A 23,872-nucleotide genomic window follows, 5' to 3' on the forward strand; every position below is an offset into this window, starting at 1 on the left:
ACCATGAGACAAAACTCAGCTGATGCCAACCAAATCCTTGGTTCTGAGAGCTACAACACACATTTATCAAAGTTCTCTGGTCCTCATCTCTGTTTCTTTACCCACCTCCATCTCTTTCTGTCTATCAATAGGATTAAAGGTAATTTCACTTTTAGCTTAAAAAAAATAACTTATTTCTCTCTCTTTTTTTTTTTTTTTTTTTTTTTTTTTTTTTTTTTTTTAATGTGACCTTGAAGGTATATTTTGGGGGCAGGAGAACTTATGCACAATTTTACCTCATTGAAATGGAAACCTATTCTGTCATTTACCCTGTTAAATGTAGTCATGCTGACTTTTACTGTCTTAGATACCTGAACCTTGTTTATATCTATGTTAATTAGAAAGTTAAGTTGTTTGCAGTCTTAGAATTGATTAGCTACCGTTCTGCTACTGGATGAGCTGATAGTCTGTCTTGCTCATGTTCTTGAAAACCTTCCCAGAGGAGAAACAGGGAGGACAAATAGTTTGAATTAATGTGAGTAAGAATAAAAGATGGCAGAATTTTTATATGAATGAGTATGAGGAATGGATTGTTAAAAAAGAGATACTGTGAACTTAGAGTACACATTAAGTTTAGGTATTTCTAAAACTAGAATTATTTAATCAAGTTTGATGAAAAGGCAGATTTACAATGAGCTAACCTATTAGAGCTGATAAATGAAAACCCATATGGAGATGGACTATCCAAGTTTTCTCTCATCTTTGGCAGAAACATGAAACAGATAAACAGAATAAGTGGCAAAAACCAAATTAGTTCATAATTTCTCATCCTGCCCATCATCAGGAATATGATGTGTTGAGGCTGACATAGAAAAGAATAGAAAATACATAAGTGTTTTAATTTTCATAATGCCCACTAATATTGTGTATTTCCTTAAGCTTGGCTCTTGGTCAACTTAGCCAATGTAGGAGGAATTCGGAAATGTGTTTTCAAGCACAGATCTGAAATAATGACAGTAACATGGGTAATTTCTCCCGTACTCAGGTTCATGCTTCCCATTCTTCTCACATTTTCCTCTACACTCTGTTAAACATAGACACACATGCACCTACACAGTTGGTAATGTGCATTGGAGAAGGGTGTAAAGAGTAGTTGTCAGATCTCCCAGTGAGCCCCACTTCTCAGAAGGCCTGTGTCTCTCTGTGTGTGCATTTATATATGCATTCATATGTATAGAATACATTTTTTGTATGTGTGTATATATGTGTGCACATATAAATGGTGTCTAAGACTACTACAAATCATTATCCTGTCCTACTATTCATTAATGTTACTGTAAATCGTTGCTCAATGCAGAAGACTGTTACAGATCTTCATGACTAACTGGGATATATAACTGAATTTTTAAAACCTGTAATCATAGAAACAGTAACATAGCCAAACTACATGATTATTTAATCCAGTGTCCTACCTCTGACTGTATCAGATGCTTCAGGGGAAGGTGCAATAATTTTAACTTAGAGAATTTTTATTAGCTTCAGCCCATATTGTTTTTGCCTCATCTGAAGTGATTGTTGATGTCTCATCATCCCGCATGAGAGGCTGATTCTGGGTATTGAGATTTAAATATTTTGTGAGGTGGGGATTACTAAAATAAAAAAAATCCCTTTTAATTTTAAAGAAAACCAAATGAAAACAGACTTTTTCTTTCATATTTAAATAGACTGCTTTTCAACATCATTCTCATCTCTTGCTGTTATATGCTAAACCACTAAACATAAGCGATCCCAATTTTTCTTCTGTCAGTCATTATATAATCTATATAGAAATTTGCATAACTTTTGTTTGTTTAAGACAAACAATAACTCATATTCTTATACAGATTCATACTCTTTCCTTGTCTCTGAATCACTTCTGCTTTTGCTACGCCGTCTTTTAACTCAGGTGAGTAAAGATGTAGACATTAATCCAAGTGAAAATCTGTATTGATATACCCAGCACAGCATCTTTTCTTTATTATATCCTATTCTTCAGTCATCTGAAACTTTTTTAATCCATAGCAACTCCATAGTCTTTGTAAAACGTAAACTAGTAAGTCTTTTCTTTGTTTCATCATTATACTGTTGAAGTCTAAACTGTTTATATGGGAAATGCTAGCCAAATGTTTAACACAGCTGTTGAAACATACCTTTAGTTCAGAGGAAAGAGTCGGAATTAGTAATTCAGTTTGTTAATACTCATTTGCATATCTAAAGTTACAATTATTTTTCAAGTCCATTCTCTGCTTTTGAATTTCCATTATTTTGTCTTGTAATTAATAGATGCCTCTTCATCACATAGTATGCAGGAATTATAAAATTGGCTCCTGTAAATGGGAAAAACAAATTGATTTTCCACAAATAAAAATGCACAATAACTTCATTTCTTTCTTGGCAACATCCATAACTGTCCTGCCTAAAATTTAAAGATATTCCAGCCTCACTGATTATCAAGACAGAAATACATTTTGCAAAATCTTAGGTTTCCCCAGAAAACTTCTGGTCAGAAAGCAGGGTTTTCTTCAAAGTAAAATGGGCATAAAGGGAAAAAAAAAACAAACCTGGAAAAGTATTTTCTAGGAGGCTGACAGAAACATAATGGTTTTTTTTGGGTTGTTTTTGCAAAATTAAAACATTTATTTGAAAAGGTTTGAAATGAAAATCATCCTCAATTGATAATTAAGTGGCCATATGTCAGCTACCCAAAATTATTATAACAGTTGTTTTGGGCCCTGGTAGAGATTTTACTACTTTGCGAAACTTGTCTAGTCTGCTGTGAGACTGGATTTGCTTCTATCTCATTCTCATTCTCACTGTGCCAGGGCACTATACCATATTACTTGAGGTGCTCCAGTGTGACATACATGTTGAGCAACAGCTCACAAAATAGGTGCCTGAAAGCATTCTGGAAGGCTACTGTATATAATAGAGACCACAATACTGTGTCTCAACATTAGTATGGGAAACTTTCAGTATTTTTCATTTTGAGCAACATAAAAAGCTATTCTGGGCTATCATTCTACATTGTTCTGTGCTTAGCATCTGTATTTAGCACTGTAGAAAAGTAATGTAAAGCATTTTGTGCAGATGAGAAACTAGCATTTGCTCTTTCCTTGTGTAGACAATGACATAAATTTAAGGCAGCAGGAAAACGTGCCCCATCTATTAAAAATAAGAATATATATATATGAAATATGTTGTTGAACAACTGTCTGAATGCTTTGAAAAACAAAATGCAGTGATTTTTAGGAAGGTGATCTTGGTGGGGAAGCCTACAACACTTCTCAAAAAGGTATTTATGCTATGCATCCAGGTGTGTGCGGAGGGAAGTTACGTTTCTGCATGTGTGAAAGTGGCTTTTCTGTGATGTGGAGTATAGATTTAAGACTTTTTAAAACTTTAATTCAATATTATAACCAAAGCAATAAGAGAAGTCAGGTAGGGAATATTGGCCAGTTTTGTACAACTCGACACCATGTCTGTGACAAATCCATAATCAGTTGTGCCCAAATTGGAGTCTTCAGTGAAGAGGGATCGGGGTGAGACAGAGGAGGCTTGTGTGCTCATGAAGATTGCTAACAAAAGAGTGATTAACTCAGTTAGCTTTCAGATGCCCTCACACTGGCATTCCTCTGTACACCTTAGTGTGGCTGTATTTGAAAGAGGAGTCTCTTTGGGTCTGTCAATAAGATCACTGTGGTGTAGGTGCCTGTGTGTACTATGTGTGTGTCATTGTTTAAATGTCAAAAATACACTGCAGGAGAGCCAGCAAAATTTTGTTACAATATGGTGCTCCATGAAATGTGCTTTCTAGATTTGTTTGTCTTGTATTATAATAAATGATAATGGAAAATTTACGTCTTCTGTGTTTTTTTCTGATTGCTAATTCCACACAGTGGAATCTTGACATTTGACCAAGGAAACTTAGACCTATATTTAATATAAAAGTTTATGCTACCCTGACTACTAGATCTTGAGCAATGCAAGCAAAGTTCCTTATAAGTGGTAGAGCTAATTTATTATCTTACTACTCTCAGCTTTTAAGAAAGGTAAAGGGGAGGGAAACAGAGAGCTACAAGGACAGTAGAGTCTGCACAGAATTGCAGTGTTCAAAAAAAAAAAAGTACTTGAAGAAAGCATGCCAAGCTGTAGACAGCACATGAAACCTAGGCAAATTGGTTATGAATGCATGAGCTATAAATGCCACTCCCATTTAATGTATAGGCAAAAGATAAAAAAATAAATTAAAACCACAGCTGAATAGCTGCTACAAGAAAAAAAAAATCAAGTTAAAAATGTGTAGCAACGTTTAAAACAAATTCACTTGGTGATTTAATTGTATTTTAGAAATTCTCTCTTCTTTTTCATCTTTTGTTACAGTAAGTTTTATAGGACCCTGCATATAAAAACTGCTTGTGAATATAGGTGAGAAAGAACAAAACAATTCTACAAAAGGAAGACTGTGAAAAAAGGTTATATCCTAGTTGCCCAAACAGAAATGTTCATTACAGTATACTTAATAGCCCTTGAAACAATCAAATAAATAACTCTCTCTAGATTATATAGCTCACATTAGAAAAATAGTGCCCAAAGGTACTAAAGGAGAATTTTGAATTTTGAAAATTTTCTTGTAGTCTGGTTGTTGGTGATTATGACCATTATATCAATTGTTGCTATAAGGAGCTACTCAGTACTCTGGAAGAAATAAAAACACACTTAAGGTCTTGCTTCTTATTTCACAGCTGTGTAAATCAGATGAAGGCAGATGTGATGAAATAAGTTTTATTAGAAAATAGGACCATCAATAAATAATTTACTAACAAAGATTACACTCTGGATACTTCTAAATATTTGTGAGAGTGTTTTGGTTTTTTTCTGGAATAGGTGATGTCCATGGTAGAAACAAAAATGAAAACAGATTATCTGTGGAGCTGTATCTCAAGATGATTGACTACTGCTCAAGACCTTACTTTCTAACAGAGGATTTCTGAGGTATAATAACAAGACAAGGAGACTCACTGTATATGCCTGTGTACTTCTAATGTTCATGTTAGGGAATCAATGAGCTTGAACATGTCTTAGGGGGCTAATGTGAAATGGAAGCACACTGAATGGGCATCCTGTTCAAATCCTAAAGGCCTAAGGATTTTTAAGCCTTGTTATGTGACTTGACTAGAGAAAGAGAATCCAATTTATGTCATATCTATGAAACATATGAATATATCAAAAGTTTTAGTTCTCTCTAAGTTCCTGTTATATGACATTAAAGAAGTAGCAGGCAGGAAAAATTCTCTTTTAAAGTCAGTATTTCCCATGTTTTAAATATGTATATTTTTGTTTTCCATAGAAAAACTAATGTGACTTAGGTATTGATTAGGTGTGCAGGTAATAGGAGGGGAAATTTCCTTGAAAGTCTTATCTTGTTTAGGAATTGATCAGGTTTTGATGTCCTTTAACTCTGTTCTTTTTTTCTTATATCCTTCCTGCACCTGATTTCCCATATTTCTTGAACCTGTCATATCACTGTGATGTTTCCCCCATTTCAGTCTTTGGTTTTGTGGAGTTTACTGAGGGCTACAGAATTTCAAGTATGATGTCAGGATGTCAGTTGTCAGAAGGTCAAGTGAGATATGGGAGAATACAGTATTTTGTTCTGTTTATCTCTGTATTCTCAGTGCACATCCTTTGCATGTGGGCTTGTTCTCAAACATAGTTTTTTGTATGCCTGCAGAGCTAAAATTGGCTTTCTGGGCAGATTATAAGAACATAAAAGAGCTTTCTGCAGACTGGGAGTGAACATACAGGTTTTCAGCTCAGCCCTAGCTGCCAGAGTTTGTATTTCCCTACATCTGCCAACCTTTTGTAAAAACTCACAACAACGCTCCAGCCTCATGCAGAGTGAGGGGCTGAGCAGAGTGACTCCCATACACTGGACCTCAGCAGGTGTCTTATGAGACAAATCTTTCTGAGGTTTTCTCAGAGATTCACAGGAAATTAGACCAATCCCTCCAAATCAGAAATTGGTAGACTATATTTGGAAATGAAAATCACTTGCTTTGTGAGAAAGAAAATCTTGTAGCTGATTCTGCTATGGATGGAGTGGCAGAATTATGCTAGCTGCATAGAGAAATTTAAGAGAAATTGTCTCTTAAATGATCCTTGCAGATCTTCACAGCACAGGTGGACTGAACAGCAGTGCTAAAACTGTCTGCAGTAGTTCACATAAAGACTAAACACACCTAATGGAAAATAACTTTGTCATTTGTGTTTCTCAAAGCACCTGAAAAACAGAAGTACATCTCTACTACAGACTAATTTGATAACAGCTAGGCTGGATGCCTGACTGAAAGGGCATGTAAACATAAGAGCCATTTTCTCAGGATATTTCTCCTATAACATCTGCATACCTCAGTATAACGCTGCTTCTCTGTTATCCAAAACCAGGGCAAACAGTCCAGTATCACACACAGCTCCTCTTGAGTAGATTGTAGGGACCTCTTAATTTACTCTGTGTGACACTGGTGCTGAGCTGAAGTTCAGGTCATCCTGTTTTTTATTGGGATGGATATTTCCAAGTCAACAGATCAACAAGTTTCCCAGCACTATTTTCAGCAGTGGAAGTATACGGTAGGTGAGGTTGGAGAGAAGAAAAGTTCAACAGATGTTTCTTCTTCCAATGGGACTTACTATTTAATGTTGATTGCAAGAGTTTTCTTATTACATGTATAGTTACATATGAAAACCTTCATGAGGCTTGTATTTACTTAGAACACTAAATTCTAACTTCAGTGGAACTTTCAGTATCTGAAAAGGAATTTCACAAGGCCCGATTATTTTTTTTAAGGTTTCAGAAACTGTAACTGTGACAAAGAAGATACTCGTTAAAATCATGATGTCTGCTTAGAGATTTTTCTGTGAGTTGTTAAGGAAAACAGAAAAATTATCATTGTTCTGTATCATGATCCATATCAATGTGAGGCAAAAGAAAGATTTTCAGGACACACAGCAGTCCTATGTGGCTTCTAAAGCATTCCTTAATGTTATTGCCTCTGTTGTGGAGTGGATCACCACCCCTTGAGAAAAAGCCTGCCGGGGTGGCCCAGTGGTGAGATGAGATATTTTTCTTTAAAGGACAGAATTTCCCCTCAACTGACCACTTCAGAGCAAACAACAGGGAAAAAAAAGTCCATGAGAACTAGGTAAGTTTCCATTCCCAAACTGACTGCGGAGGAGGAAGATCTTCCTGTTGCTTTTATACTGTTTTAATCAATTTCATGTTTTCTCCCACTACAGAAGTGAATGTGCTGCTTCAGTGATTTGAACATTTACAATGCCAAAGCAACACAGGCTACTTGAATCTTTCTGTGGCCCCTCCCTTTTCTTCCTTTATTTGGTTGGGGCCAGGTATACAGAGTCATTACTATGATTACTGCAGTCTGGACCATTACCCAGAATACCATCTGTCAGTATTTTGTCAAACTTCCTTCTATTAAAAAGCCATTAGATGACATCTGACATTCATTTATGATCAGCATATAAACCAGTTCACTTGACAGATAAATAGGAACACAAATAACTGTTTTTTTAATTGTGACTACTACCATATGTTGTCACTCATGATATATTTAATCACTGATCATGCTCTAATTAAATGTATCTTAAACCTCTTTGTCTTGTCAATAGAGGAAAAAACAGATGGCAATACTTAGATGTGGCTTCAAGTTTACTGCAGACTTACATTTTCACTGCAATAAAGAACTAAATTTGAAAAAAAAATATAGAGGTGTTATTAAGATATAGCATGTATTCAGGTTTACTTCTGATATTTGGAGAACAAGAGCTGTTGTGTGAAGTTGGTGATACTTGAATTTTGAAGGAAAATTCAGAAGTAATACTAATATTTTTATCAAGGAAAAGGACTTTCAAATATTGTCTTAAATGTTTCTGTGTACATTTGCTGAAATATCTATTCTAGATATAGTGGGCAACAAAAATAAAGGATATTCTTGTTAAGTGTGTAAGTGTGCTTAGACTATGTAATTTTTACTTTTTAGAGAATGCAAGAAAACAGTGCTAACTTTCAAACTTAAAGACTTTTATATAACCCTCTTTTTATTTTTCACATCTTAGTATGTTAAAAGAAATGCAGTGCAGTGTCCTGAGGATAACTCTATTGGAAATTTAGTCACTACGGACTACTTAGTTTGTTTTCTGACTCTTGGCAGCCTGAACCAGAGATGCACATGAGTCACAACAGAATGCAACAATCAGTGTCTCCTTCAGGGTAGTAGGTAAGTTTACAAATAAGTCCATCATGTGATTAAAATTTCTTAAGCATTTATGGGCTTAAAAAATTAAATGTGGTTAACCTAAATACAACTGATATAATAGGACTTCACAGTTCATACTTTCCATTATTCATCACCCTCTTTTGAAACATAATCTTCTGTGAATTCTTTTTCCCCAGAAACATTCCAACCATGAACTCTTTCCAAAGCTGTTGGGTTTTTTGTTATTACTTCTTTTTTTTTCTTTTTTTTTTTGTGGAAAATGTCAAGATATTTTACATTGCTATTTCAGAATGCGGTAAAGAATAGAGATATATCCACAAAGAAACACAGACTGGTATTTTTCCCATGGTAAAATAAGAAGACATGATCACACTCAAACACGAGATGGCCATACCAAGCATGAGAGACATTTTTCACCTGATATATTGTACATAAAACCTCTGAAGTAGAAATCTTCAGGAAAAATAACACTCATGTAAGCTGCTGAATACCTTCAGATGAGCATTTTTTTCTGAGAAAGCAACCACATCATGCAAATTATAATATTATAGTACTTTCCACAGGCTATGACTTTATCAGTTTTCTAATCATAAGGATGAACATGGAGGATGACTTCTTTAATGGAAGTATTCCATAAGAAGCCAGAGCCTATTAAAGGAAAATATGTGCCACATAGGGTGTCTCTATTTTCAGAGGATTTTTCTTGCCATGGGAGAAATCAACCCTGTTCACCCAGGAAAAGAGAAGGTTGCATAGAGACCTCATAGCAGCATTCCAGTATCTGAAGGTGCCTACAGGGAAGCTGGAGAGCGACTCTTTGTCAGGAACTGTAGTGATAGGACAAGGAGCAATGGGTGCAAACTGAAAGAGGGAAGATTTAGCCTAGTGTTAGGAACAAAAGCTTTACTATGAAGCACTGAAACATGTTACCCAGGGAGGCTGTGGATGCCTCAACCCCATCAATGTTCAAGGCTGTGTTAGATCTACTGGGAGATGTCCCTGCCCATGATGGAAGCATTTAGGACTAGATGATCTCTGCAGTCCCCTAAAACACTTAACAGTGTATGATTCTCTTATTCTAGAGAGAATTCCCTGGAGAACAGTTTCTAGGGCTCTCTCCATTCCAGTTCTAAGTGATGACATACTACTACTTTCCATTATATTTACAAGTTTAGTTACCTTCATATGAATGTTCCTGGTTTTGTTTTCTTTTTTCTGTTGGATAATGGTTTCTTTCCCTTTTTTGAATTTTTTGAGACACCCAATCTTCCTTGTTGTTAACAAACAAAGCAAACAAACCAAAGGCCTTTATCCAGGCTTTCATCCAACCCAATTCTCCCATGTCTCCTCTTTCTCAGCCCTTTCCTTAGACCACCACACTGACTAGTCCAATAATCTATTTTAAAGATCACTTACATATAAATAAGTTTTAGAGTAGTTGTAGGATTTTGAAGATCCCAGGTGGAAAAATCAATAGCTAACATTCTATCTTAGTCTTTTGTAAATAGATATTTGCAAATATAATTCAGGTTTGGTTTTTTTTGCTTGGGATGCATACAAGCTGACATTTTGTGGTCTATCTTCTGTTTAAAGAAGAAAAAATATGTGTTAAACTTGCCTCTGTAGGTCTCTGAAGGAAACTGGTAATTCAGACAACAATGTATACTAAATACTCACTGAATATCTTGTTATGTTGTGGAACTTACTTGTAGAGTGTTAGTTGATTCGGGTTAACAGTTACAATAAGAATTCAGATTTTTTGGACTTATTTCCATAAAAGATGATAATCTTTCTCTCCACCACCTATTCAATATTACTCAGGGAAGCAAAGGCAATGTAGCTGTTCCTTTTGATGACTGTTTTATTTAAAAATAATTTTTTATTTCTTGCAGCACCACATAGTTCCTATTTCAGTTCTTGTTCTTCCAGGCCTGATGTTATTTCTGGACAGTTCTTTATACATTTATGTAATTATGGATCTCTACCTTTCACGCAAAAGGTACAGGTAGGCCTTGTTTCTTCAGCAGCATTCTGATCCATGGGCATTTTTCTAAGAGTTTGGTTTTTTTTTTCCTGAATAGCTGGCAGCTGCAGGATGTCAGATGATCAGTGGCCCAGCAGTTGGAACCGTGCTCTCTGAATTGGTATTGCACTAGAGATCCTCTAACACATGTCTGGAGACTGCTGCCAGGCAGGCCTGGGTGACCCTGGGCACTGCTGAATTTCTGTTAAGCTTGCACAAGAGGAGTGGTATTTCCCCACTCTCTTTCAAAGTAACAGTTTGCGCAAATCTCTTTTTCTTCCTCGCATTTGCCCAGCTCTTACCAGGCAGGGACCTGGTCCTGCATGTTACAGCTGCAGTCTTGGCACTCTGGGCTTTCATGTGAAGCTCAGACACAGACTAGCTCTTGCAGCCCTAGCAGTGGTCAGAGGACAACTGCAGACAAGCAGTGTCAGGTGCTGAGCTGTGTGTGGAAAAAGGGTCAGATCCAGTGGAACTGGCATAACTCTAACCCAAACTTAGAGAAATAATGCATCAATTTGCCAATGAAGGGAAGACTTACCAAGTGTACAGCCTATGGCTTAAAAACAAATGGTACTATCAGAACCTGTGTTCACATATAGGCAACAAAGTACTACTGTTTGTCTTGTTGGCTCTCTGTTTATAAGGCACATAGATTGTTTTTTAACTGACTCTTGTGAAACTGCCTTACAATGTTGTTTTTTTTTTTTTAATTCTTGACACATTATGTTCAAACATTACTATCCTTTACTCCTTTCCCTAAAACACATGTGCACATCCACACATTAAATGGCATCACATGCTCTTTGTATGTTAAGGGGCTGAATTTCTAATGAGTTCAGCTTCCATACAGCTAATTTCATAATGATCTGATTCCCACAAGAGGCTGACATGCCAGTTCTGTGCACTGGAATAAATGGGGCTGAGATTCTGCCATTAGTATTTTGGGAACTCTCTGAGTAGTCAAAATATGAGAGGTTTGCTTTATTGCTACATAAGACTAAGCCAAAATCAAAAATATTTGGAAATTATGTTAGAAGAACCTTGGTTACAGATGTCAGGCATTAAGAAAAAGCCTCTAGACTTATTCTTGTCTTCCTTAATACAGGTTAATGCTACTTGCTTGTCTTTGAATGGCAGCAGGCTCTGGACCAGTCTCTTTTCTTGCTTATGTACTGGCTGGGATGCAGATTAGAAGAAATTCAAAGCAAATCTCATCAAACCTGTTAAACCCTTGCCTTCCCCTGGGGTTTGTCATTCAGTAAATGCCCTCTCTTTAAACTCCCCCCATAAAACTGAATTCTGTGTTCAGTACAGGAAAGTTATGGACTGCTGGTTTTTTTTACTGAAGAGGTAAGGTGGAGCTTATACCTAGCCAACAAAAAGTACCTGCTTTATATTGACCTGGACCTGATCTGTCTTCTGCTGGTTTTGGTAAGTAAAAAGATAAATGAATAGTTGGAGCAAACAATACATCCTCAGATACGAATGACTGGGGCTGTTTTTGTTACACCAAGTAGAGCTGTGCAACTCACCACAGACGAACACAAGCTTCTTGATGCTGGTCAGCCTTGGAAAAGACTTGATCTTTGACTTACTGTTTGTGGCTGGGCCAATCCTGATTTTCAAGATGGAAGAAAATTTTGAAAGAAAGTGGGTTTTCACAGCAAAATGACAACTGCAGCATTAGCAAAGTTGAGAATGGAAGATTCTAAGACATCTTTGCAAATGAAACCCCTAGAATTCTACAAACTTGCCCTAGTCTGTTTGGCACTCTAGAGGGCAGAAATAACATGCTCAGTTTATTTAGCACTCAGTTTTTCTCTTATTTAATAATAGCACTATTTGAGAGGAAACTCTCCCACTTTCCTTAATTTACCACATAATTACTAATTGTTAAATTAAGCCTGAGACAGGTGTAAATTTACACTGCCCTGACACAGCAGGCACAAAAGGACTCTAATTCCTATATTAGAGCTTCCAGCTGAGAGCTTGGCTGTGAAGCTCCTCTGCAGAGGCATACAAGAAGAGGCTCTATTTTTTGGTATTTTTTTACATAAAGGTCTGGACACAGTGCAAGGTATGTGCTCCTGAAAAAGACTTGGGCTGCTCTTTAGGAAGAAGGGGTGGTAGTGAATACTTTTTGGGTTTATATTTTGAGTTTCTTTCAAATGTGAAAGGCCATATTGCTTATACCAAATCAGCTCCAGACAATTCCTGTCTGGGACTAGGAAATTTAAAGAGGATAGGATCTTTTATTTCTTTTCATATACATTTTCCCCTAGCCTATTTCTACTGCATTCTGTAGGAGAACATTTTTTTTTAGGTCAAATATGCTGGTACTTTTAGTGCTGATGATCCACTCTGCCCTGTTGAGGACCTAAAATAACAGTCTTTAAAACAACATTTGGCATTCAAGCAAATATCCCACAATAAAGATGACAGCCACTTATCGTCCCTTGTTTCAGGCTGACTGCCCTCAAAAGTTTTCAGCTTAAATCTGTGATGGTCATGGCCTGGGGTGTATCACAGACTTCCTGACTTTATATTCAGGGTTATTGCAACAGTTGTGCTGCAAAGGAACAATGAGGTAGTGGGAAAGGGCTCTGGTATCTGGGGTATGACTTCTTTGCAACTGGTATTTAAGATTGGAAATTGAGTGTGAGGAGACTTGGTAATGTGGCTACAGTTAAATGAGTGCTTTACCTCCTAAAAAGTGGAGTACTCTCAGAGATTGTTAGCTTTAATAGTTCCTAAAGGCCTTTAAAAATCTGGGTGACTTGCTTTGCATTAGCCAATATGAATATGTGTACAGGAAAACCTGAGCACAGAATCAATCACTAGGGATTTTGACAAAGTTAAATAATGAATTTGTTGTAGTGATTAGTTACATCTCACCTCTTAATTCCTGAGCAATTAGAGAATCATACTGTCTTACGAAGTAATTCCTGTGCCTTTCCTTTATTCCTCCACATTATTTTCCCATAGACTTCCTTGAAGCTGAAGGGTGGACGTGTTGTTTTCCAGCCTTTAGTCAAGACTTGCAAAGAGTCAGCTGTGCATTTAATTTCTGTCCTTGTTCTGAGACAGTGAATAGTTGTTTAGCCTCAAGAGCCAAATAGCTCTGGGGCAAAGTAATCGGGCTCCATGCATAGTTTGAAACTAATACTATTGTAATACAGAAGAAACATGAAGCTCTGAATGTTTCTTTCCAATACTATGGCACTCAAGCAAGCAGGATATGTTTGAGACATGCCAGCTTCTTAATCCAAAGAGTCTACATGATAAATATGAAATAGTAGGCTAGAACCTGCAAAGACATCTCCTGCCTTCCACTTATGATATAGTGCTTTCATATTTGCAGAGAAGTAAGTTTCTATAAAGTCATGCATCTGTCATAGGGAAGGGATTTTTTCCACCTCTGTTGTCAACACAAAAAAAGGATCAAAAATCAAAGGGTAAAAACACTTTCAGATTTGTGTTTTCAAATTGAGGTTCTGCCTTTTCTTCAGCTGGCTAAACTCTGTTATTTGCTCTTTGGAGTTTCTCGGCATCAGTTTACTAATGTATGTTTTCATGTGGGGAAGTATGGCAGGAAATGCACAGCTGAAATTACAGTTGTTTGACCCAATTTGTGAAGTCCCAGGCTGTGAGTTTGTCAGCCTCTCAAGGCCAGCTCTGTGAGAGGAGTTACCTTTAAGAGGTGTGTTAGTTGTTCATGTTGTGTTTGATTTATGAGAGAAGATTTAAATCTGGTTTAATTTTGGGATGCTCAGATAGAAAGATGTTAACAGTCTGAAAAAATTGTGTGACATGAATACCAAGAAGACAGGGGTCAGAGGAAAGGAAATATTTAGGAGTGTAGGCAGGATAAATATAAACAAAGGAAAACTGAGATGGAACATGATAAGAAAAATCCTGAAATTAAAATGCATTCAGCTGAGTTGCAAGTACAGTTGCATAATCCTGGCTCTTTAGGACAACCAATATTAGAATAGAAATATGCTAGCAACCTGCCTATATATCTACAGAATCTATCTGTAGACTATCTAAATAATCTCCCTACATGCATTTTAAAGCACTTCCCACTGCACTACTAGAAAGGGGATTGGGGGCAACCTGCTGAGCCAGGGAAGTGGACTACATGGCCTATGTACATGCTCTGAACAAAAACTCTGGAGCCCAATTCTCTTGTTTTATCAGATCACTGTCATCACTTTGCCATCGGATCACTGGGAGCACATCCCTATGAAACTTCTTTCACTCCTTCTACCCAATGTTTCTACATAATCTTGCAGCTATCTGGACATAAACTAGATTTTCAGATCCCTAAAGCTAGCTGAACCTGAAGGAAAGTGGCACCACCACTTCTGCCTCTGCCATGTAGAAAGCACTCATAGGTCATCATATTCCAAAGCTGAGCATTCCACTTGGATTTCCTGTGAAAACTAGATGTACATGTTAAACCTGATGTATCTTTTACAATGAGGGCTTGACTTTTCTGCATTGTATCTAGTATGGGCAATAAAGTTAGCTGCAGTACTAGTGGGCCAATTTTCTTTTAATTATTATTTCATTTGTCTACAAAATATTGGGTTTAAGCACTGAGGAGAAAGTATATTTGGGTCCTTTCCTTTAGGGGGTCAATAGATTTGCTAGGCTTGAGCAATTTTATTTTGTTAAACTTACTGAAGTTAACAGGCAGAATTCAGCCATTACCAAGGTTTTGTATAATACTTCTGTCGCCTTACACACTGCCAGTTGCTAACAGCACGTAGACCAAATCTGAGGTGGTCCAGCTTCTGGAGTCTGCAGGCTGAATTAGTTGAAAAGGACTTAGGACACGTTGCCCAAATGTGAGGCTTTTTTTAGATGGTAAGTCATCCTAGCAGTTTAAGGCTAGAAATGGATCCAGACAAACATCCCTGAACTGGAGAAGAAATATGGATACAAATTTTGAAACTAATATTTTTCTCTACTGGAAAAGAACCCCCTAATTTTCTATTTATCCTGTCCCTCCTTTCCCTAACAAAGCAGTATTTTTCTGATCATGTGAATTTTATTTACTGACTACCGAGTAATTGCATGGTGAGTAATTGGATGGCTTTGCAGGACTGGAAATGGAATGCTGACTGCTTAACCTGTAGGTGAGTATTCCAGCCCTGTGCTGTCCCAGCAGTGAGGGCAGATTGTTTTCAAATGCCAGCTGCGTGACGTGGTGGGATTCAGCCCAGTGGAGTCAAGTGTGTGCTTCCCAAGGAACCACTTAGCTCTGTCGGCAGCCCTGGGAAAGGAGCAGGACAAAATGGTTCTTGGGAAGAATGGCTCCTACGAACTGCCCATTGTCTGGGTGGGCTGTATCTCTGACTATCTGAGAGCACAGAAGTACTTGTAGTAATCGAAATCTCAATTTGTTCATGCTGAGTACCTGCCGAGCTCTGTTATCTTTCACTGACACTAGATGAAAATTAAATATTTGATTTAGCTGCAGGACCTTAAGTAACTGCCTGAATCACTGCTTTAAAAGTAAATAAGATTTTAAAAGAAAAATTTGTAGTACAGAAACTGCCAGAAGGAAGCAGTACTCAGCACCACTTTAGTTGAAAGAGAGGAACAATTCCTGCCATTTTTCAGCAGTGGATCTTTTTTTCTGACCCAGCAGCAGTTGATTAGTTACCCTGAGCCGTTGTAATCTGTACCAGGTCCCACTAAAATCCCTGGGCTTTTTGCTTAAGAAGGAATGGTGAAAAAATGCAGCCCAGCTGTTACAAGATAGAAACCTACAAGAGCATATCTTGTTAAAAGAAGCCCAGCATAGAGAAAGCTTTTATTCATATGGATAGAGTTTTTTCTCCTTTTCTTTCCTTTTTCTTTTTGTTTTTTTAAATCCCATGGAGTTTTTCCCTCCTATAGTTTTTTGCAAATCTTCTCCCCGTTGTTGCTGGGAGATCTAAAACAAACAGCCAAACAACCAAGAGCATTTAATGAACTCTGAATTGCCTTGCTATTAACTGAGAGAATTTCTAGGTTTCCCACTTCCTCAACTGGCCTAAAATCACAAAAATAACCTCATCTTGTTATAATCCTGTTTCACAACTGCTTAATTCCACTTTAGACTGGATTTTTCTTTCTTAGCTCTCATTTTTCCCCTATTACACATGTATCCACTCTTCCTCTGTCACAAACTTGCTCACACACCCCCACACATCCATGCTCACATACACCAGGAGTGGTTTACAGCTCAATTGAAATATGTTTCTTAACAACAAGAATAAAAAAAGCTTTCATTGTTTCTGATGTGGAGCACAACTAACAAAACAAAGGAAACCAGAGTGGGCAGTAAAACTCTTGGGGTGTGCAAACTCAGTTGTGGGAAATGTGTTAATTTTTCTTATTTTAAAACCCACTAATGCCTCTTACAGAGCTCAAAAGAGTGTTTTGCTTACTTAAAAAGTAAAAAAAATAATCTGACTTCGTTATATGAGATTTATTTGGGTTCTTTCTTTTTCTTAACTAGGAAAGTTTGTAGGAAAACAGGATATTTCTCTCTGAAGAGGTTGTCTGCTACTTATTTCCTGCATAAACTTCCTGCTGTTGCTACTTCAGAAACTACTGTCTAGTCCACTTGTGTCCCAGGCCTTCAACTCTGCCTCTGTGCACTTGGTGCCCAGATCACAGACTTCCAAAATTCATTTCCCCATATCACCCCGCCCTTAATTTCTTTAGCATCCATTGGCTGGGTCATGTGACAAGCTTTTCCTTACTCATTCTTTCCTTGAATAATCACTTTGTTCACCTCTCCATCAAATTTCTCTGTTTCCTCACATGCCATTCTTCGCAGTACTTAAATCTGAACTGTCTGTTGAAGCCTGTGGAAAGAAGATCCTTGCTTTTGTGCATGTTTCAGCACTGTCCCGCTGCACACAGAAAGCACCCACAGCTTTGCAAATATCCCTGTAAATTTGATTTCCTGGGGTTTATGACTTTATATCAATTTCTTTAATCTAATTAGTACACTTGTTATGGGTTTACTTTAGTTTAGCTAGTCTCTGTGGAGTGTGGTAATACCATGCCAGAATTTACTTTTTTTTTGGTGATAAAATGCCATTTTCTTCTATCAGATTACACAGTCAGCTGTGTATTATCAGGTCAATGTACAAAAACCTTATAAATGTATCGACCGGTCTGGAAGCTAGTTGTTATTTTTGTAATGCCCTGGTGACACAATGATTAAACTGATTAAGCCATAAATGATGAGGACATCAACTTCTGTCAGTTCAGCTCTTGGAATAGCCCTCCAGCCCCCAGTCTCCCAGTGTTCTAGATAAATGTGCTTTGAGTTCGTTGTAAAATGCCAGGTCAATGGACTGCCGAGTACTCAAACAAAACAGAACGTCCTGGCCACGTGCATAGCCAGCTCTCCTGCCTGTGCTGTCACGGGTGAAATCAAGGCAAGGAAATGTGGGCGTTTGACAGACCTACAGCAGATGCCATCTCAGTTTGTCTGTGATGAAGGTGAGCTGGTCCTCTCCAGTGGTGACATGCTTTCCACTTTTGCCTGGCAATTTGCCTGGCTGCTCTTCACTACTTATTAACCAGGTAGTCTCAGGTTGGATATAATTTGCTCTGGAAAAAGTTTCTATCTAATTCTTTGTAGAACATAATCACAGGGTAGCAGCTCCAGAGTGAACCCCTGAATGTATCCAGCACTAGCTACTGTGGCTACTCTAATGGCTCCAGCAAATGAAGCTAAACTCTGAGAGCATTTGAAGAGTGTGACAAGTATGGATGGTAGCGGCGATAGTGATTTGCTTATTATGCATGTCACACCAGGAACACTGTAGACCAGCTTTCTGCCATTTGAGTGGTGTGCCAGGACTTGGGGCCAAAACTGAGTCCTAGCTGCTTAAGGCCCTGATTACCTGGGAAATTCTCCTTTTTTGCACATATCCAGAGCTGGTGACGAGGGAGCTGAAGTGGGAGTGCGTCAAGACGACGTTTGTGGCAGCACACTCTGTAGCACAGCCTGCATTGGCTCACTTGCTAGGCAACCTCTGAATGCTGCCTTTCTCAAGTGTTTGGGAGGAGGTGAGCTGATCCCCTTTTGAGTATGGCTAGAACAGAGGAGCTCTGATTCTGAATCATTATTCTGCCACTGATTAATTAACAATGGGAACGGTTTATTAATTAACTGAACTTGTCTCTCTTCTCTGCTTTAATTTGGAAAAAGCAATTAAGTACTAGGGTTGATGAACCAGAGTGTAAATACACAAAGAGCTAGTCCCAAAGCCCTGTGCCTTTCTTTATATAAGGAGGGTGTTCACACCTGTTTACCTGTAAGGGAAACTTCCTGCAACTCTCCTATTAGAGCTTGGGGAATCAGGCTATGGAGAGTAAGCAGTGTGGGTGCATTGTTGGCACCCATACACAACAGAAGCTCAGCTTGGGCCAAGATCAGTGTGCAGATGCAGCTGGTGCATCAGACTCTGCATGGATTTAGCAGTTGCTATGCATCTGTGGAACTAGTAATGGTATACAACAACCTTGCATGGAAGGAATGTCATTCTTAGTTTTTTAATCTTTATAAAAGCTCTCTTTGTAAATGCAGTTACTTGTACTTGCTGCAGTAGCAGAGATGATTTTTTGCTATATACGTAAGGATCACTAGATGCATCACTGATGTATGTCTGCCTTCTGGATGGAAGGCAACAGCCTTTCTTACTGTTTCCTGTGAACTTCATGGCCTTATGGTCTCTTGCCCCTCTCCAACTCCTAGCACTCAGGATGAGAAAAACACTACCAGATGAATGAGCAACTGGTGTAATCCTGCTGGGACAGGATACAATTTTCAAGTTGCACATAATTGAAATTTGTGATGATTTCCACCCTTCTGCAGATTGGCTGGCCAGCTATAGGCAAAAAATGGTTCTGGGTTTGAGATATCTTGGCAGCTGGAGGGATAAGCTCTTGAGCGGTCATTAACTGATGTAGACAGACAGAAGCAAAAGGAAAGCAACTCGAGGGGAGTGAGATACATGCTTTTCTCTAAATTTATTCTTTAGCTGCTGTTTGTTAACATGGTCCACTGATTCTGTAGTTAATTTTGTAGTAGAGATTTAGTAGTTTCTTTATAAACTTGGGTCTTGTTTTTTCAGGAGTGAGTTCAAACATTTAGTCTTGGTCTTGAACTCTCATGTGACAGATTAGGCTGGCATTATAATTATGACCAGACATTTTCTATTCCCAAGGACTTTTCTTGTCTCTTTCTCATTGATGCCTGGAAGAGCTTAGTAACAGCCAGGGGAGTTAACAACTGAGCTACTTCTTCAGTCCTTGGTAAGATGATCTTGTGAAACTGCAGACTTGTTTCACTGTTACATATTAATGTCTAAGAGTATGGGAGCACCTAGAAGACAAGAATACAAATTAGGCCTCCACCTAACAAATGCCCTCCTTCTCTGCTGGACAAATATGTGATGAAAGAAAAGAAGTAAGGCAGACAGAGATGGCGATATAGAGGGAGACAGCAGCAAAGATGAGGGTGGATGCTGAATAACTATGTCTTCCAGTCTCCTCCAAAAGCCTTTTTCTCTTAGCCCTTTTAGAGAGGATCTTGTTGGCAATCAAATTAGAAATGGAGGCTAAAGTCTGAGCATGCAGTGGGAGAAAGTGGCAGCTTGAAATCTCAAGACACTTCTGTCCTGTGAAGAGAGAATGTCACAGGACTGTTGTCAGAGGAATTGAACTGGTCTCAGAGAACCTTTGCAAAAGGGTAGCAGATGAAGGATCTGAATCTCAGTGACACTTCTGTGTGACACAGCTCAGAGAAAAATGGAATATTTAATTACAGGAAGGTTTCAATTACATGGATTGCTGGTACAATGTGTGGTCAAAAGCCTGTATGGAATAGGTCTGAAATGGAAACTGAGCATGCTTTCAAGAAAAAGATACTAAGGATAGATGAAACATGATTCAAAACTGTCTTGTAAAGATGCACTACAATTGTCTCATGATGAGGCAGGTGAAGTTTGTGAATGGGCAAGGAGTACATTGACTCTGGTCTAAGATCATCACTATAAATTATTTTGACTTGTGACAGCCACAAGCCAAAGTAATAAAATAAGCCTGACTCTGTGTGCAGCCTATGAACATCTCTCTTCTGCCAGACAAAATGCTTTCAGTTGTCTCTCCTAGGGCAATTGATTATTGAAAAACTTTTTTTTTTTAAAAAAAAAAAAAGGCTGGAGACATACCATTTGCATAGATAGGCAAGATGTTTCTCGTGAATCTCCTCTTTCCATCCCCTATGTTGTTTATGCAGCAGACAGCAGCAGTGCTGCATGTTCCCTCCTAGCCTGGAAATTGACTGTGTGGAATAAGCAGAGAGAACAAGCAAAGGGAAACTTGAGGTCTAACTGGGCAGCTGGACTTAAGGAAAATAAAGAATAAATGTTTGTCATAGAGCCTGCATGTTAATGATCAGCCAGAGTTGAGAAAATATCAAGCTCAACAGTCATGAGGTGTGACAAACTCCTCTCTATGAAGGGAATTCAAGGCTGGCCTTTGTTAGGATTAGTTCCAGACCAGAATTTAGGCATCATGGCTTTCAGTAGAGGAATTCCTTCCCTCTACCCCAGTTCAAAAGCTTAGTTACAGCACATGAATGTGCAGGGCTGACGTTGGATCATTGCATCATGAATTTAGGTGTCTAAGAATAGCAATCACACTGAATGGAGGGGATGAGAGAAAGTCTGCTCCAGCCAACTGGCAAATGTGATGGACCTCTCTCTATATTGCCTGGATTTAGAGAGTGATCTCAGAGGTGGCATTTTGAAATGGATATTCAGCTTCTGAAACCGCTTCTGGCAGATAAATGCCTGGCCCGTATGCTTCAGGTAAAAGCTGCCATTTTTTCATAAAACTTGTTTGAAGGAGGAGCCTTCAACAATCCTTGTTTCATAGCTATATTACTCATTCAGGAAGTGTTAAAGATGAGTATAGACCTTTTCCCTGCAATGATGCCATAAATAACTCTCATCGGGAAAATGTTCTACATATCTTAAGCCTCAGTTAGTGTGCACAGATTCATTGGAAAGCAAGTAGAAATATAGTGGAATAGTACAGTGCTTGCACCTTGAAATTGTTCATAATTTTCAATTTACTTGTTCCTTTCATTTTGAAAGGAACTATAATTTCATACAACTATAAATTTATACAACTTTGTGAAAAAGTATAAATGAGAAGCTGTCAGATGTTAGTTAACAAGTTCAGATTACCTCCTCAAAGCCAGGATTGCACTTTGAGCATTAAAGGGTAAGAGTGCTGTTTTTTCAATGAGTATAGCAGTAATGGGACCCTACTAATGTCTCTAGTGGCATAAAATGAGAGAGATTAAGGACAGATAACATAAAACATAAATATGCCAGTTCTTCTGAGCAGACAATATGACAAAGGGGAATTCAACAGGAGAGCAATAGACTGGCATGACGCTTGGTTGCTGCAGACAAATAGAGTGAAAACCATCACACCCTCAAGAGGTGTAATTTTGCTCTATCTTTTTCTGTGCCTATAAACAGGGTCCACAAAGGCATATTAGATTTTTTTTAATGTACTTTCCTCTATTTCACCTTAGATATGGCTCTTGATCACTATCATTTCCAATGACTCATGCTCAGCAACACAAAGCTAAATTGATTACCAATCCATCCTCCAGGAAATACTGGTGGGTATCCTCAGGAATCTAGGTTAGGTTCAGGTAAACATCTCTCACACTGGTTCTTCTGATGACTAGAGCAATTTGGTTCTTCCTGCTTTCTGTTTCTAACAACAGAAGTCTTGTTCTCAGTTAAATAAAAAAAGTATATACTTAGTAGGTAAAAAAATCCAAACAACAAAACCAAAAAAAAATACCCAACAAAACCTTCCAACAGAAAATATAATGATATACCAGAAGAACCATTTATGCATTAAAATCTCTTCTCAATTTTCCAGAAGGCATCCGAAGCTCATTAAAAGAGGCTTTATTTTAGTGTGGTTGTGGTTTTCATTTTCTTTCTCCTTAAAACAGCTTCTGTCACAGACAAATCACTTTCTCTGGCATTTTCAAGCACATATTTCCTAGCAGTCATGCTAATACCATCACAGGAGGGAAGCATTTAACTATTGCTGTTTCACCTCTATCTCAGCAGTATGCAATTGTGACTTGTAATTGCTATTGAATGCATTTTTTCTGCAGGGAAATGTAGCCAAAATAGAGCCCTTGCCTTAAATAATAAAACCAGTGAACTTATGCAATGACTGATTTCTGCACTATCCAATTCTGTTCTTTTGCATGGTTGAATTGGTGAACTACAAAGAGATTTCCAAGTCAGGTGATTGTGATGTACCCAGGCTGTAGCACACAAGCTTGAGATTTTGTTGCAGGCTATGATAAGGATCAGATCAGGGACAAAATTATTCCGTAATGGTGTGTTTGCACCAAAGTGGTTGATTTTACCTGAAATCTGCCTCTATTATCTGAGTGCCAATCTGTGGTGGCCTTATCTGCAATACTTGCTATGTAACAGCCTTATTCAAAAAGTTTTAAAGTCAGTGCAAGGCTTCTTATTGCTTTTAAGAGTCTTATGTAAGGCTTTGATTTGAACACAGATGGGAAGCCTCAATTATAGCCTTCATCTCCCTACTTTGAAAATGTGGTCTTGGCCACCCAGAACGCAGAAGCCTTCCTTGGTGCCAACAGCTGGATTTTTTTTATTGTTGTATCCCTTACAGGCAATGTCACTTAGTACATCTGATTTAGCAAGGTGCTTCAGGCACATTCTTAATTTTAAGTCACCTTATGAGGCTGTGTAAATCAGGAAGCATTGTTTGGGCACATAAAATCAGGTAGGTTCTCACTTGAGTCCTTAAAATACAGAATCAGAATAGCCATACTCACATCTAGCAATCCTCAGTGATACTACATTGCTAACTACTGCTGTGGTTTTGTGGAATGAAGATTGGGACCCTTTGGATCTGAGGCATTCTGCTGAAGGATCTCAAACAAAGCACTTATTTGTCAGAGAAATACAAGAAATAGATGGTCTTGAAGGGAATACCTGACAGGAATGGTGTTGAGTTAGTGACTGGAACAAGTATGCCCAGTGATAGAGAAGTGGTTAAAGAGGACCAGCAGACCCAGAACTAAATACTAGACCAGAAGCCTCTGCCTGAGTAGTTGCTACAGATGCAGAAAGTTAATAGGAGGCTGGAGCTAAACTCCCTTCTTGTGTTATGGCATATAGGACCAGTTGTCTGTGATGGCTTCAACCTTGATGCTTTCTTCATGGGTCTCCTGATCTGCAAAGGTGTAGCAGCATTCCCAATAGAGCCGACCTGGTGACTTGACCTCGAGGAACGTTTGAGGCATACTAAGGTGAAAGTTTCTAGGACACTGAAGCTGGCCTGATATCTCATTTCTTTTTATAAGAGGTGAGCTTGGTACTTTGTTGCCTTTATTATTAGCTAGTTTAGGAAGTTAAGTTAGCTCACAACATAAACA

This window comes from Lonchura striata, chromosome 6 (assembly GCF_046129695.1).
Source record: "Lonchura striata isolate bLonStr1 chromosome 6, bLonStr1.mat, whole genome shotgun sequence".
NCBI lineage: Eukaryota > Metazoa > Chordata > Aves > Passeriformes > Estrildidae > Lonchura > Lonchura striata.